Source organism: Mauremys reevesii, unplaced genomic scaffold, assembly GCF_016161935.1.
Source record: "Mauremys reevesii isolate NIE-2019 unplaced genomic scaffold, ASM1616193v1 Contig34, whole genome shotgun sequence".
NCBI lineage: Eukaryota > Metazoa > Chordata > Testudines > Geoemydidae > Mauremys > Mauremys reevesii.
Genome location: NW_024100845.1, coordinates 20,881 through 34,813, shown reverse-complemented (window position 1 = coordinate 34,813; position 13,933 = coordinate 20,881). Strand labels below are relative to the sequence as shown.

General features: G+C 52.9%; 1 long non-coding RNA gene across 2 annotated transcripts; it reads right to left on the bottom strand.

Moving 5' to 3' along the window:
• Positions 1-6,714: 6,714 nt before the first annotated feature.
• On the bottom strand, positions 6,715-10,796 carry LOC120393852. 2 transcript variants are annotated; one of them, XR_005592141.1, is made up of 6 exons: positions 10,417-10,796; positions 9,640-9,867; positions 9,319-9,341; positions 8,502-8,617; positions 7,495-7,554; positions 6,715-6,884 (listed from the first exon to the last, which is right to left on the bottom strand). It is a non-coding gene; the product is annotated as an uncharacterized LOC120393852 (long non-coding RNA). The 2 variants fall into 2 exon arrangements; XR_005592142.1 differs by lacking the exon at positions 9,319-9,341.
• Positions 10,797-13,933: the final 3,137 nt, after the last annotated feature.

Genomic DNA, 13,933 nt, shown 5'->3' with positions numbered 1-13,933 from the left:
GGCAGTGGGGAGGTCCATGGGCGGGGGGTGCTGGGCGAGCGGTGTGGTGTGCAGGGTGCTGTGCAGTTGTGGTGGGAGGCCAGCGGGGGAGGTCTCTGGGCGAGGGGGCGCTGGGCATAAGGGTGGGGCTCTGGGCAGGGGGCAGAGTGGTGGGGGCCCACCCGCAAGGGGAAGGGGAACGCTGGCAGCACAACACTTGGCTGGTTTGTAAACAGCGCCCTCTGCAGGGCTGCACAGAGCGGGGCTGCTCCCGCCGTGCTGTGCCTCATTGCACCCAACCTGCCCTTCCCTCTGGAGACGGACCATCCCGCCCCCTGCACCTTGCCCCATGGGAGCCCACAAGTATGTTTGACACCAGGCCCACAAAAAGTTAATCCGGCCCTGCTGAGTGGGGCTAAGAGTTTTCCTTTCGCCTTTCCCATTGTGGCCTGATTTCTTTTATTAGTTGCTGTTTTATAAATTGCATTTCTCCTGAACTATAGACAATGGTCGGGGAAGAGGTCAGGGAAGCGTCCAGAGCGGAGGAAGTGCCCCAGAGTGGGGACGCTCTAGCCCGTGTCCTGAGTGGTCACAACCAGGTTGGGGGACGAGCCCCTCAGGAAGCCTGGGCCCAGCCTTGTCAGGGTTATAAGGACTTTGCCACACAGCAGAGTGGAAGGGGAGCCCTCAAGGTGAGGGAGGCTCTGGGTGAAGGAAGAGGGAGCGAGGACTCAGATCCTTCAGCTTTTTTATTCCACCCGGGGGGTGTTTAAGTCAGGAAAGTTCCCTCCGATAGTGGGACCATTTTTCCGCTTACCTCTGTGCATGTTTACTGATTTCTCCTAAAGTTCATTAAGTATTTTAGGAAAACGTGTCAGAGCAGCCACCAGCGAGAGTTGCTGGCCGCACTCTGAGGCCACCAAAAATTCATTCGTGAGAACCCCTGGGCTAGATGCTCATGATGGGCCCTTCTGACCTTAGACCCTGTGAGTGGAACAGGAGCCGGACACAGAGATGCTGTCTTCAGCTGGAAGTTGCGCCGCCGTGGACAGCTAAACATAGAAGCTGTCGCCGTGGAAATGCACGTGCCGCCCTAACGGCACATGGACTGCCCCCGCCCTCCGCAGGGGCAATTCGGCACGCTGCTTGGGGTGGCAAAACCACAGGGACTGCCGCCCCTTGCAGATTGCCGCCCCAAGCACCTGCTTGGAATGCTGGTGCCTGGAGCCGGCCCTGTTCATACCATTCCAGCTGCCCTGAACGTGATGTATCAGCCTGAAAGAAGATGGCCGTCCAGCGCCGTGTGACCTGCAGAGCTGCCACGGTCCTGGGGTTCATGGAATGTTCCTCATTCAGGCGCCTTCTGTTGCATGTCAAAGGCAGGTGCCGTTCCACAGACACAGAAAGGAAAAACCCTTTCCCCCTATCAAGTGCCCTGCAGCCCAATGCACTAAAAGCCACGAGTGTGAGGGCTGGAGTCTCATTTCTACAGGCTCCTGCTTGTCTTGCTCTGAACATCCTAATCCTTGTTAGTGATAAAACCCCACATCTCCAGCCTTCAAAAGCAGTTCAGCATGAGACAGGTGCTCTCTGTGCTTTACCATTAAGGTAGCAGGGAGATGTGATGATTTGGTGCAAACCTTCACACCTTATGAATGCTGGTTGCTGCTGTGTGTGGTTGGGTTAATGTATTTTGAATGTGTCTGGGAATTCCACCGTTTCTGGCAGGACCTTCATCTGATACTTGCCAGACAGAGGACAATAGGCAGCACTTCACCTGAATGGCTGTGCTTTGACCACACACTTGCTATGTTGCCTAGCAATTGCAGCCTAAGGGAAACATGTTTTCCAACTGACCTCTTCAGGGGGGGGGGGCTTGGGTTGGAGGAATAGAAAGTTACCAAGCAGAAACAGAGACTAAGGCCTGTTCTCAACTAGGCGGGGGGGGGGGAGGAGGGGGTTCGAACTAAGGTAAGCAAGTTCAGCTATTAGCGTAGCTGAACTCGAACTACCTTAGTTCGAACTATTTACCCGTCCTCACAGCGCGGGATCGAAGTCCGCGGCTCCGCCGTTCGTGGTGGTGGAGTTCCGGAGTCGACGGGAGCGCGTTCAGAGTTCGATATATCGCGTCTAGATGAGACGCGATATATCGAACTCCAATAAGTCGATCGCTACCCACCGACCCGGGCGGGTAGTATGGACGTACCCTAAGGTGTGATGCTGGAGTGGGGCTTGCACTTTGTTCTCTCTGTGAAGGCTATGAACAGCACATCACCAGCACTTATATGTTATTGCACAGCTCCTTCTAAGCCAGCACATTGATTGTTAAGAACCTTTACAGAGAACACATAATTTAAAAAAAACAAACCATCAGGTTAAGCCCAGATTCCTGGGTGTGCTTAAGTACCTAAGATTGTCTTACAGAAATTAGTTTGATGCTGTTGTGTTCACAGCAGACAGAGAAGTTATTTCTTAGAATTCAGAACACACAAGAAATCAGAGAGAGAAAAAAAACAGGCTGCTCCCTAAACCACAGCCACACAACTCACTCCCCCCCGTCCCCTTACTCTAAGCTGGCTGTCTGGAAAACACTGTCAGTGTCTTCTTGGAGGAGAGCTACAGAGCTCCTGTTGTGAGCAGAACCAAAGAGTCTCTCCCCACCTGTGTGCTTGAAGCAAGAGCTTGCAATTTCAAGGGCCTCAGCACAGCAGCCTGCCCACACCTCACAAAGTGACCAGCAGAGACACTGCAGGTACTCACCTTGTAACCCAGTGGTTAATCCCCTCAGCTATCATAGAACATTTCTAGGTTCATTTCCCCCATCTTCTGAGGTTTCCCAGGTGCATGCTTTAGGCAATAGAACAATTCTCACTCTCACTCTCTCTGGTTCAATGACTTGTCAATTATTTATCCTCAATGGAACAGCTTCAACAGGAGAGAGTGAGGGAGCCCCACCTGAGACTAGCCCATAGCCCTGTGGCTAGGCCATGCTCTTGAGAGATGTGGGAGGCCCATGGCCAAATCTTTTCTCCCCCTCAAGCGGAGGGGGTTTTGAATGCAGGGCTCTGACATCCTGGGTGACTGCTTTGATCACTTGGCTGAAAACTGTAATATGGACATCTTCCCTACCAGGTCCTCCTTGATTTTAATGGCACCTCTTCCCGGAGAGGTGCTCAGAGCATGCATACCAGATCTGTCCTCACAGGGTTTACAGGCAGGGGAATTGAGCATCCCTTCCCCTGGTTTCAGAGTAGCAGCCGTGTTAGTCTGTATCCATAAAAGAACAGGAGTACTTGTGGCACCTTAGAGACTAACACATTTATTTTAGCATAAGCTTTCATGGGCTACAGCTCACTTCATTGGTTGCATGTAATGGAAAATACAGTAGGAAGATATATACACACACAGAGAACATGAAACAATGAGCATTACCATACACACTATAAGGAGAGGTTTCAGAGTAGCAGCCGTGTTAGTCTGTATCCGCAAAAAAACCAGGCGTACTTGTGGCACCTTAGAGACTAACAAATTTATTTCAGCATGAGCTTTCGTGAGCTACAGCTCACTTCTTCGGATGCATAGCTAGTCTTTGTTAGTCTTTAAGGTGCCACAAGTACTATAAGGAGAGTGATCAGTTAAGGTGAGCTATTATCAGCAGGAGAGAAAAAGAACCGTTTGTAGTGGTAAGGAAAATGGCCCATTTTCAGCAATTGACAAGGAGATATGAGGAACTGCAGGGGGTTTGTGGCTCATGCTGGAGCTTATATGAGAGCCAGGCATCCAGATGAGGCAGGATGACAACCTAAAACTGGAATGCAGAGGCGTAAATCCAGGGTTTAGGCGCTCACCTACCTCTGTAGCTCTGGACCATATTTTTGACTGATAACGTGAACAGAGATTCACATGCAAAACTTTGTTAACATAAAGTAAAACTGCGTCTTTGGTGTGTCTCTCCCCCCCCGCCCCCCGCCCTCGGTTAAACTTTTGTCCCTAACAGCACCCCGAGCCCAGTGCCACCCAAGTCCGGCATCCCACGCAGTTGCCTGGATCACCTGCCCCTAAATTTGAACCCGTGAGAAACTCTTCTGCCAGGAAATAGTCAGTAACAATAATGCAACAAAGCAGGAGCTAGAAGCCCCGTGTTTAACTATCGCCTCTCCTTTTTATTCTTTATATTTCCATGCACTTCACAATCCTTATCACTAATGAAAGACCCCTCCCCACACCAGAGACGTATCAGACACCCTCCAACCCCGGGTACAAGCTAATAGGAGGCTGCACAATGTCACTTCAGGTAGAATTGGGAAGATAACTCAAGTCTTCACTATGGAAAGCCAAGGCACTAGCTACCCATTTCTACCACCTTTTGGGATGAATGCATGAAATAGATACAATCTGGTTATCTGTCACTACCCACCACTGCACAATGGAGCCAAGAAGAGACCCCTGGAGCTCTGATCGCTAATATTCTTATCTGTCTAATAAGCATTTGTGGACCTGCTGGCACAGTGTGTGTCAAGTCCCACTCTGGTGTTTGGCCCCAGAAATAATGGCATTTCCTCCTGGCGTTCAAGTGGTGAGGACGTGCTGGGGATCGGCGAGACCATGCTACAAACCCTGCTGCTGTGGGAGTGAGGACTGAGTGGTTCCATTTGCTAGATATTTTTTTTTGAATAGTTTATATAATTCACGATATTTAAAACCATTATAATCTGTCGGCCATAAAATCCAGGTGTTCCAGACTGCGAACATCTGTCACACAGAGTTTGTTTGCTGCTGTCTCACACGGGCAGGTTTGGGAGCTGAGAAGCAAAGTGATCCACCCGCTCTCTCCAGCGCACAGCTGAACAATTCCTGGCGTACCCAGGGCCGGAATAGGGTGGGCCACTGGGTGACTTCACAAGGGTGCTGGTGGTCTAGGGCGCTGTGCGGCGAGCTGCTGGTATAGAGTCAGAAACTGCTCCCGCTGGCAGGGAGCGCTGGGGAGGGGAGCAGATTTCTCTCTCTTCCTCCCAGCAGAGGAACATGGGGGCACTGATGCACAGATACTGCTCCCCACCCAATGTTCCTCCATGCCCCTGCAGGGTGTGTGTGTGGGGGCGGGAGCGAGGAGCCATACCAAGTGCTCCATGCATCTAGGTCACTTCTTCCCTCCCGCCCCTCTGCTGTGCTGTGAGGTGAACCCCAGGAGCTGTTGCTCTCTGTCCTCCCCTTATGCAGCCCAGGTGGGGAAAGTGACCTAGATGCAGGAGCCTAACGTCGCTCCTTGCTCCCCCCCAGACCCCTAGGGGTGTGTGGAGGAGCAGTGTTGGGGGGGGGGGTCGATCAGCAATGCCAGCTGCTCCAGGCATCCAGATCAGGTTCCCCACATGGGTGCCGGAGGGGGGTGCAGGGATTGGCGTGAAGGGGGCTTGGTGCAGGGGTTGGGGCTCTAAGAGCTCACAGGGGCCAAGGGCCCCAAAATACAAGTTCACCCAGGGCGCCATTTTCCCTAAGGCCGGTCCTGGACATACACGTTGCTATAAAGCACAAGGCCCAGTGTGTGGCTGGATAGTAACATACTATTGGAAGGGCCAGGCTGGCATCATAGTGACCTATACAGCTATCCTCACGGGTGCTGGGTTCACACAACAAATTAAAGGGCAGAAATCCCACGGCTGCCTTCAAAATTCAAACACCACAGGTGGGGAATTTAAATTCTTCTCCCTCCCATCCCTGGGGCTTAAAGGAGGGAGAGGGAGGAGCTTCCAGGTGCCATAGAGATGAGGTATCTGGCATTGGGTAGACAGGGTCCTCCACGGGCATAGAGATGAGCCAGAAGGCTGGGTAGATGGGAATCGGTCAGGTCATAGGTGCTAGGAGGACTGAGGCTAGAGAAGCCCATTTTCATTCCCATGGGGCTGTTCCCCTCATGCCTCAGTGACACTGGCTGACCCAGGATCCTGAGTCCCCTTGGATCGCAGAGGACAGTAGCAAACAGTCTGCACAGTCCCTGGGGCAATGAGATCGGCTTCTCTGCATGGCCACTGATTGTTCTATATGGTTTGATAGTCCAGAGACGGCCCAGTGTTGTGACCTGACGCGACCTCCTGTGTCTTAGAGACGGCATGACAGAAAGTCCACAGGAGGAGGTTATAGAGACTATATGGTCTAAGGCTAGAGAGGCTGATCTCAGGGCCCCCGGGGGAGGGGGGGGGGATGAGCCAGAAAGAGGCAGGGACGCGGGAAAGGGACGGAATGGGAGTGGGCAGAGCAGGGGCAGGAAGAAGTGGGGTGGAGGGTTGGGGGAAGGGGTGGAGTGGGGGCAGGGCTGGGGCTGGGGGGGGGGGTGTTGTCCCAGGCCCCACACATCCCTAGGGATGGTCGTGTGCCTCCGCCACCCCCATGTCTCAGGGACACAGTCTGAGCTGGGCCCCTACCCCCAGCACCCAGAGCCAGGGTCGGATTCTCTCCCCAGGGACGGAGCCCGGCGGGAAAGTGAAGATCGGGGCCTCGTCACCAGCATCGATAAATGTCACCTGCCCCCGGTCACAGTCCAGACAAACCCGGATCCTGCTGGGGACCCAACTCAGGGGCGGGGGGGGGGGTCGCAGGGGAGGTGAGAGCCCAGAACTGATCCAATACATACCCCACAGCCCAGATCCCCTCTTCGGGGCGGATCTCTCCCCTCCTCCTCACAGACTCTTTGGCCACCCCCACAACCCAACCTCCCCTATCCCCCACCTCCACCTCCCAGCAATGTCTCCCCAAGGTGAATCCCTCCCAGCCCAGCACGGAGGGCTCAGTGTCAAATCTCTCAGGGTTGTCAGGCAGATCCTGCTGTATTTCTTCCCACTTTACACTTCTCAAATCCTCAGACAAGACAAGGTTGGGATGAGCCGTGTCTGGATCCAGAGTCACATTCGCTGAGGGGAAAGAGAATCAGAGCGTTAGGGGCAGAGCTCAGCCCTGGGGGAGGCTGGGACCATTTCTCAGACTGCCCAGAAGCCCCGTCCTGGCTGGGACAGGACTGGATTCCAAGAAGCTGCCTCAGTGCTGAGCACCTGAGACTGAGCAGAGATGTCACTGCAGCTCCTCAGTCTGTTTCTCATTTGCCTGAAGAAGCTTCAGCTCCCAGCTTCCCCTGCTGGGGCTGCTCCATTCCAGCGGCAGAGACACTGGGGTAAAGGAGTGGGATGTGTCAGCCCTAAGAGCACAGAGATTTCTACTCATTCCTCTCAATTTAGTATTAAAACTTCTGTGAATGTCCATGAGAACCCCATGGTCAGAGTTAAGGGTGTTTGGATGCTGCTCAGTGAGTGCTTCTGTTCATCAGCGTAGGCAGGAACTCAGCACTAAGGTCGGTGTCAGGATCTTTTGTGTGACTTCTGCTCGGGATCTCCTCTGTATTTCATGGTTTCACTGTGGTGCTGGGTGTGTCGTGGCTGGTGTTGGTTTGGTTGGTAACTTTAGGTACAATGTGTTTTTATGGGAATTTTTTCATAATTTAAAGACAATTTCCATCTGCAACCTCACCCTGTGTGTGTGCTCCTAGGGATCCCGCTTTTGTTGTCTCTAGTGCAGACGGCAGAGTGTCTGGAGGGGGAAAAGGAGAAAAGAGACAAGATTTCCTGCTTTCATGTTTATAACGATATCCCCTCTCTTAACTGACCTAACTTGGTTTGAATTTTGACAGAAACAGAGAGGGACAGGGACACACTCAGATCTTTAGTAAATATAAATGAATCTGAAACCTTCTTCCTCTCTCATTCAGGCATCTCACAGCAATGAAATCAACAGCCATTAGGTCTCACAACCACCCTCAGAGATACAGTCTGTAAGAGAGATTTCCTTTCCCCTCATCATCCCCTCCCACCCTCCAGACCCCAGCTGGTTTGTCTCATTCACCTATTGCCTTTTGTCAGACCCGAGACCCACATCCTGCAAAGACTTCAGCACACTTTTGTCCCTTTGACATTAATGGGATGTTAAGAGTTTGCAGGGTCAGGGCTTGCAGTTGTAGGTCTCTTGGGTTTATTCACTCAGCATCTCTACAGAGCTCAGCACAATGGGGCCCTCACCCTCCACAGGATAATAAAATCATTTTATAAGTGTCGAGATTGGAGCTGGGAGAGTGTTGGCTCAATGGGCTAGATTCACCCTCATTGGCAGAGAGATAGAGGGGGGGCAGTTTGTGATTCCCCCAGTCAGTGGCTGCAGAGGCCTGTGCAGACCTTGGCACAGGCTAGGGAAGTCCTGAGATGCAGCCAGAGTAGCACCCCTGTGTCTGTGACACCCACAGGCTTTGCAAGTTGGGAGAGAAAATCAGGGACTCAAAATTAGGCCATTTGCTAAATTTGGGCCTCAGTGTTGTGAACTTTGCTAACTCATGAATGAATGTGAGACGTCCTGGCACCTGTTACACCAGCTCAAATACTTTCCACCTGTCATTCAATAGATACGACCCAAGTGGCCAGAGCCCGTCCCCTCCCACGGTCTCAGAGGCACGTCCTGCTTTCCCCTCCTAGATCCCTTCTCAATACCTTTGAATTTCCTCAGAATCTCCATTAGGGCAACAGTTTTCTGAGAGAAATAGTTGAGTCTCACTTCCAGTTCAGGAGAAATGTCCACTGGCTGCTGGAACTTCTCCTTCTTACACCTGGAGAGAAAATTTCACATTCTTATATTTCATTTAGAGACATTTGTTGTTAGTGAAAGCTGCTGCTCTAATGGGCCTGGAGTGAGAGCAGGTGCAGCATAGGCTGTGGTTGTGAAATCTTCTGCCAAAGGTCTCATTAATATTCTTCAACTCTGGCCTGGAGAGATCAGCTCTGGGGATGATAAAAGGGGAATTTAGTCTCTATGGCCAATTCACTCCTTGGCCTCCATGCTCTAGGGACAGGAGGTTCCCAGGTGAAGTGCTGTAGAAATCTGTCCTCTAGACTGAGACACCAATTCCCCCATCCCCAGCTCATTCCACACAGGGCTCCAAACAGCCCTCAGGTGGGAAAGAGTCTTGATCGCTGCTGCCCTGGGCTGAATAGTGACCAGGGCCCCAGCAGTGACAGGCCCATAGTCCATCCCCACAATCCTGAGGCAGCCAGTCCCTCAGGGAGGTGACATCTCTAGGAAACACTTGAGGTCAGTCCTTCCCACCGAATGGAGAATTCCAGAGTCTTCTGTAAAATGGTGAGAAACTCAGGATGAAGTTGATCAGAAAGATTTGTATCCAACATGTGACCTTCCCACACATTTTGCTGTAGAGCCCTGGGGAGATGCGGTGCTAACATCATCACCACCACCATCACCCGGCTCTTTCCCAGCATTGTCAAGTGTGAGGGTGAGTGAAGAGCCATGTACCTGCTCAAGGTGCATCTGACATCCTAGAGGAGAGAGAGAGAGAAAGAATCTCAGGTCCCACTTGACACAAGCAGTGAATCCTAGGGAAGAGATTTTACAAATATAGGGAAAAGAGGCCATGGATTCCCTGAGCTAATCGGACTTTCCCTTCTCTCATATCTCTGTGTCTGTCACTCTGCAATGACCAATAATCATTCACATGTCAGCAATGCTCATGCCGAGTTACAGTGAGATCTCTGACTGCTGGCCCCCCGTGCTTATGATTCAGGAGCCCTCCCTTCCTGTGTGTGGGGATCTGCCATGTTTCTAATTCAGTCTCACCTGCAGGAATTCACTTGCTGGTTTCTGACACTTCCTCCAGCTCACTGATCAGCTCACTGAGATGGAAATCTGCTCAGAGAGTTTGGTGATATTTTCATTCCGTATCTTCACTATCTCCTTGTCCAGCTTTTCCAGCCAGAGCAGCAGGAGTCGCTCCTGTTCCTCCAGGAACTGCCTCAGTTGCTGAAATTCAGAAACAATTTTCTGCCTCTCCTCTTGTATCTGTTTCTGTAAAGCAACAGGGAAAGGGTTGGTCAGGGACATGGAAGCAGCCCGGGGTCTGTTATGGCAGTGCTGAGTGCGCAGGAGGTAGAATTTCTTTGCAAACCTAAGATTTCTGACTCTTGATTCTACGCTGTGGTTACTTGGGAGAGGATTCTCCCACACCTCTTTCATGTCTCCCCAATGTTTCTGGAAAGGGATGTTTCCATGTCTGACATGCTTAGGACACTGTGTTATCAATGGCCTCTGAGAATGGAGATCCAGAGCAGCAGGAGGCAGGACTCAGCATTACAGTGGCAGAAGTTCCAAGGGGGAAAAAGAATCAAATAATTCTGCCTCATTTCTTGCATTGTTGACACAGGGAAACCACAAGGGCTAGAAATTAACTCATTCACTGACACGAGAGCTTAGATTCTGCACATGAACCTAACACAGAAAATCTAGGATCATGGAGAAACATACTGATGCCCACATTCACCAAGCCCACAGAGGAATCTTCCTACAAACAGACCTCTCACCACAAGTCTCTGCAGGTCAGTAACAACAGGCACCTACCAGATACCCCCGGCTTTTCCTCTCTCCAGTGTATTTAAATCTCAGGAGCTTTTCTCTCTCTTCCCTCAGAGTCTTCAATTGGGCCTGGATTTTTTCCTGTAGAAAGAGAAATGATTTGGGCAGTTTCATTCTGAGGGTTCAGAAGGGTGTGTAGGGGGATGTTTTCCCACTCAAACCCAAGGTGACTGTTGGTCCTAATGGGTTTATGACATCACAGCCACCAAGGGAATGAAACCGAACAATGGAAATAGGGAGAATGTCATATTCTGACTTGTTTCCAATTCAGTCTTTTTATAAATTAGAGAGACCTCAAATTATCCGAGTTTGACTGGTATTTATTCATTCACTAATTAGTAGCATAGCCCATAACAGGAAACTGGAGTCACATGGTGGTGAATCAAGTAAGGTGGTTTTCAGGAGATTGCCGAAGTGATACAAATCCCAGAAACCACAGGGGCTGCAAATATGGGCGGGGATTCTCCAAGGAGTCCAACTCCCAACTGAATTTCAGCTCTGAAACCCTGGGGACTGCACTGGTGCAACAGACCTGGTCTGAGCATTAGGGCAAACTCTCAACACTCAAATATAAACTGGCCTGCTGCTCTTGTGTTTTAAGCCTCACTGATCCCTGGGTCCCGGAGCAGAGTGTGTCTCTCTCCTGTCCCCTACAGCTCCATGCTGCCTGCCTGCATTAACTGCTGCCACAGGGTCCTAGTGCCTCCCTCCACTCCTGCCAGGGCAGGCTGCCCTTCCCCCTCAGACCCTTTCATTTTCCAGTGGGACCCTCCACCGGTGCAGCTGCCCCCCCGCCCACAGTCACTGCTCTTGCCCCATGCTGGGCAAGGGGCAGCCCCAGTGAGGCTACAGTGAGGGGCAGCAGCAGGGGAGGAGGTGCACATGTGATAGCAGCCCCCTCCCCCCCGGCATGGCACCCACCACAGGGGAGGCGAGGGGGATTCCTGGACCTGAGAGGGGCCCTAGGAGCACGTGCAGTGATGGGGGGGGGGGAGAAGGGGGTACCTACCCCAGAGCTCGCTGCTGCCAGCAGGGAGAGGGCTGGGGGGAGTCCTTCTTTCTGGCTCCAGTCCCAGGGCAGCCTGCCTGCCCCTCAAACTCATCCTCAGCCCTGCCCCACCCCAGAGCCCACACCCCCCAGCCAGAGCCCTCATCCCCCCGCAGCCCAACCCTCTGTCCTGGCCCTGAACATCTCCAACACCCCAAACCCCTCATCTCCAGCCCCAGCCAGAGCCCTCATTCCCCTGCATCCTAACCCTCTGCCTCAGCCCTGAGTCTCCTCCCACACCCCAAACCCCTCATCCCCAGCCACATCCCAAATCCATCCCCAGCCTCACCCACAGCCTTCACCTCTGCACCTCCCTCCACACCCCTCTTATCCCCAAACTCCCTCCCAGAACTTGCACCCCCTCCCTCCACACTCCCTCCCATCCCCAAACTCCCTCCCAGAGCCTGCATACCTCCTGCACCCCAGTCCCTTGCCCCAGCGCAGGGCCTGCACCCCAAACCTCCATCCTCACCCAAACTCTCCCAGAGTCTTGGGCAGGTGAGGGCTGGAGTTTGGGGGGGCAGAGTTTAGGCAGGGGCAGGTTCTGGCACCATCAAAATTTCTACAAACCTGCCACCCCTGCCAGAAAGAGCTGCTGCACCATACTGGGGTGGACCGGCTTCCTGAGGCAGCAATTTAAAGGCCTGGAGCCCAGGGCCCGTTAAATTGCTGACAAAGCCCTGCTGCCAGAGCCCTGGGGTAGCGGCTGTGGGGCTCAGGTGGTGATTTAAAGGGCCTAGGGCTCCTGCTGCTGCTACCACCCCGGACCCTTTAAAAGGCTGCTGGAGTCCCACTGCCACTACCCCAGTGCTCCGGGTACAATTTAAAGGGCCCCCGGAGCCTGCCGGAGCCCTGGAGTAGCGGCAGCAGGGCTCTGGTGGCTATTGAAAGGGTTTAGGGCTCCCGCTGCCTCTACCATCCCGGGCCCTTTAAATTGCCACTGGAGCCCAGGGCTCCGGCAGCAGGGCTCCGGAGATGATTTAAAGGGCCCTGGAAGGTCGCGGCAGCCCGCGCCCCGGGACCTGCTGCTTGGGCCCTGGGGCTCCGTCGGCAATTTAACGGGCCGGGGCTCTGCTGCGATAGCAGCAGCTAGAGCCCCAGGCCCTTTAAATCAACCCATTTAAATTGCCCCTGAACCCCAGGGCTCCCAGCCACCTCTGCAGCTGGGAGCTCAGGGGCTGATTTAAAGGGCTTGGGGCTTCCAGCTGCTGCCACAGCCCTAGCCCCGGGCCCTTTAAATCCTGATTTAAAGGGCTTGGGGATTTAAAGGCTCCGCCTCTTCTGGTGGAGGCCACACCCCTCCTCAGGATTCTGGAGTACCAGAAAGTCCTTTAAGTTACTTTCACCCCTGGTGTAGCCCCACTGTGGGGAGATTTGGTAACATCCAGACATTCCCAGGGGAATTGGTGTTTCTCTGTCACAGCCGATAGACAGTGATGAGCTGCCAAAATCTTAACAACCGGTTCCCTATAAAAAGTTCTGATTTAAGGGGGGGGGAGTGGGGGAGGGGCCGGGGAGACATCCTCGTGGGGCTGGAGGCCCCTGCAGGGCCTGGGCCAATTGCCCCACTTGCCCTCTCCCCTCCCCTCCGGCCAGCCCTGGAGCTTGCAGCAGCCCCCCCACACACACACACCTTGCTGGGCCATTCAAAAAGTGGCAGCAGGACGTCTCTGGAGCTCAGCTGAGCTGCCCAGCTGAGCTGCCCAGCTGATGCCCGCGGCTGGCCGCACTGCAGCTGGGAGGAAGCGGGGGTAGGGCTGGGAGAGCCTCAGCCTCCCCAGTTGGGAATCCTGGGAGCAACAGGATGGTCCGGCCCGCGGACCAGAGTTCTTTGCCCACCTCCTGGCCCTTTAACAACCGGTTCTCCACGGAGGTCTAATTTTAGCAACCGGTTCTCGAGAACCTGTGGGAACCTGCTCCAGCTCACCACTGCCGATAGACCTGACCCAAAGTCTATTGTTGGCAAAGGAAAGACTCCCACAGACAAGGGGGACTAAATGGTAGAATAACGGCAGTGCCCAGTGTGGCCATTTCACTACAAAATTAGAGAGTTGGAAAAAATTGGAAAGTTTTAGTGTAATTGAAGCAATATCTGTAGTGGTAGCAGCTCATGATTGTTTCTCCCTAGCAGGGAACGATTCCAGGTTTTCTGTTCTGCAGCACTGCTCTTGCAGGCTGGCTGTGCTTTACTTTCTCCATTTACCTAAGCGTAGACACTGAAAAAAAAAATTCAGTTCTACAATTTTAATTCATTTCACTTTCAATGTCCTGATGCTCCAAAGTTTGGGTTTCAAACACTGCCCATAACTCTTGGTCTAAGAACTATTTTCAGGCACAGAGCCTGCAAAAATAAGTTTTAAGTGCTGGAATGAGGGTACTGGGGATGCAGCACTCCCTGGCTTGAAGTGGTTTCGTGGTTGCATGATCTCTAGATTATTCTTGGACATGACATCT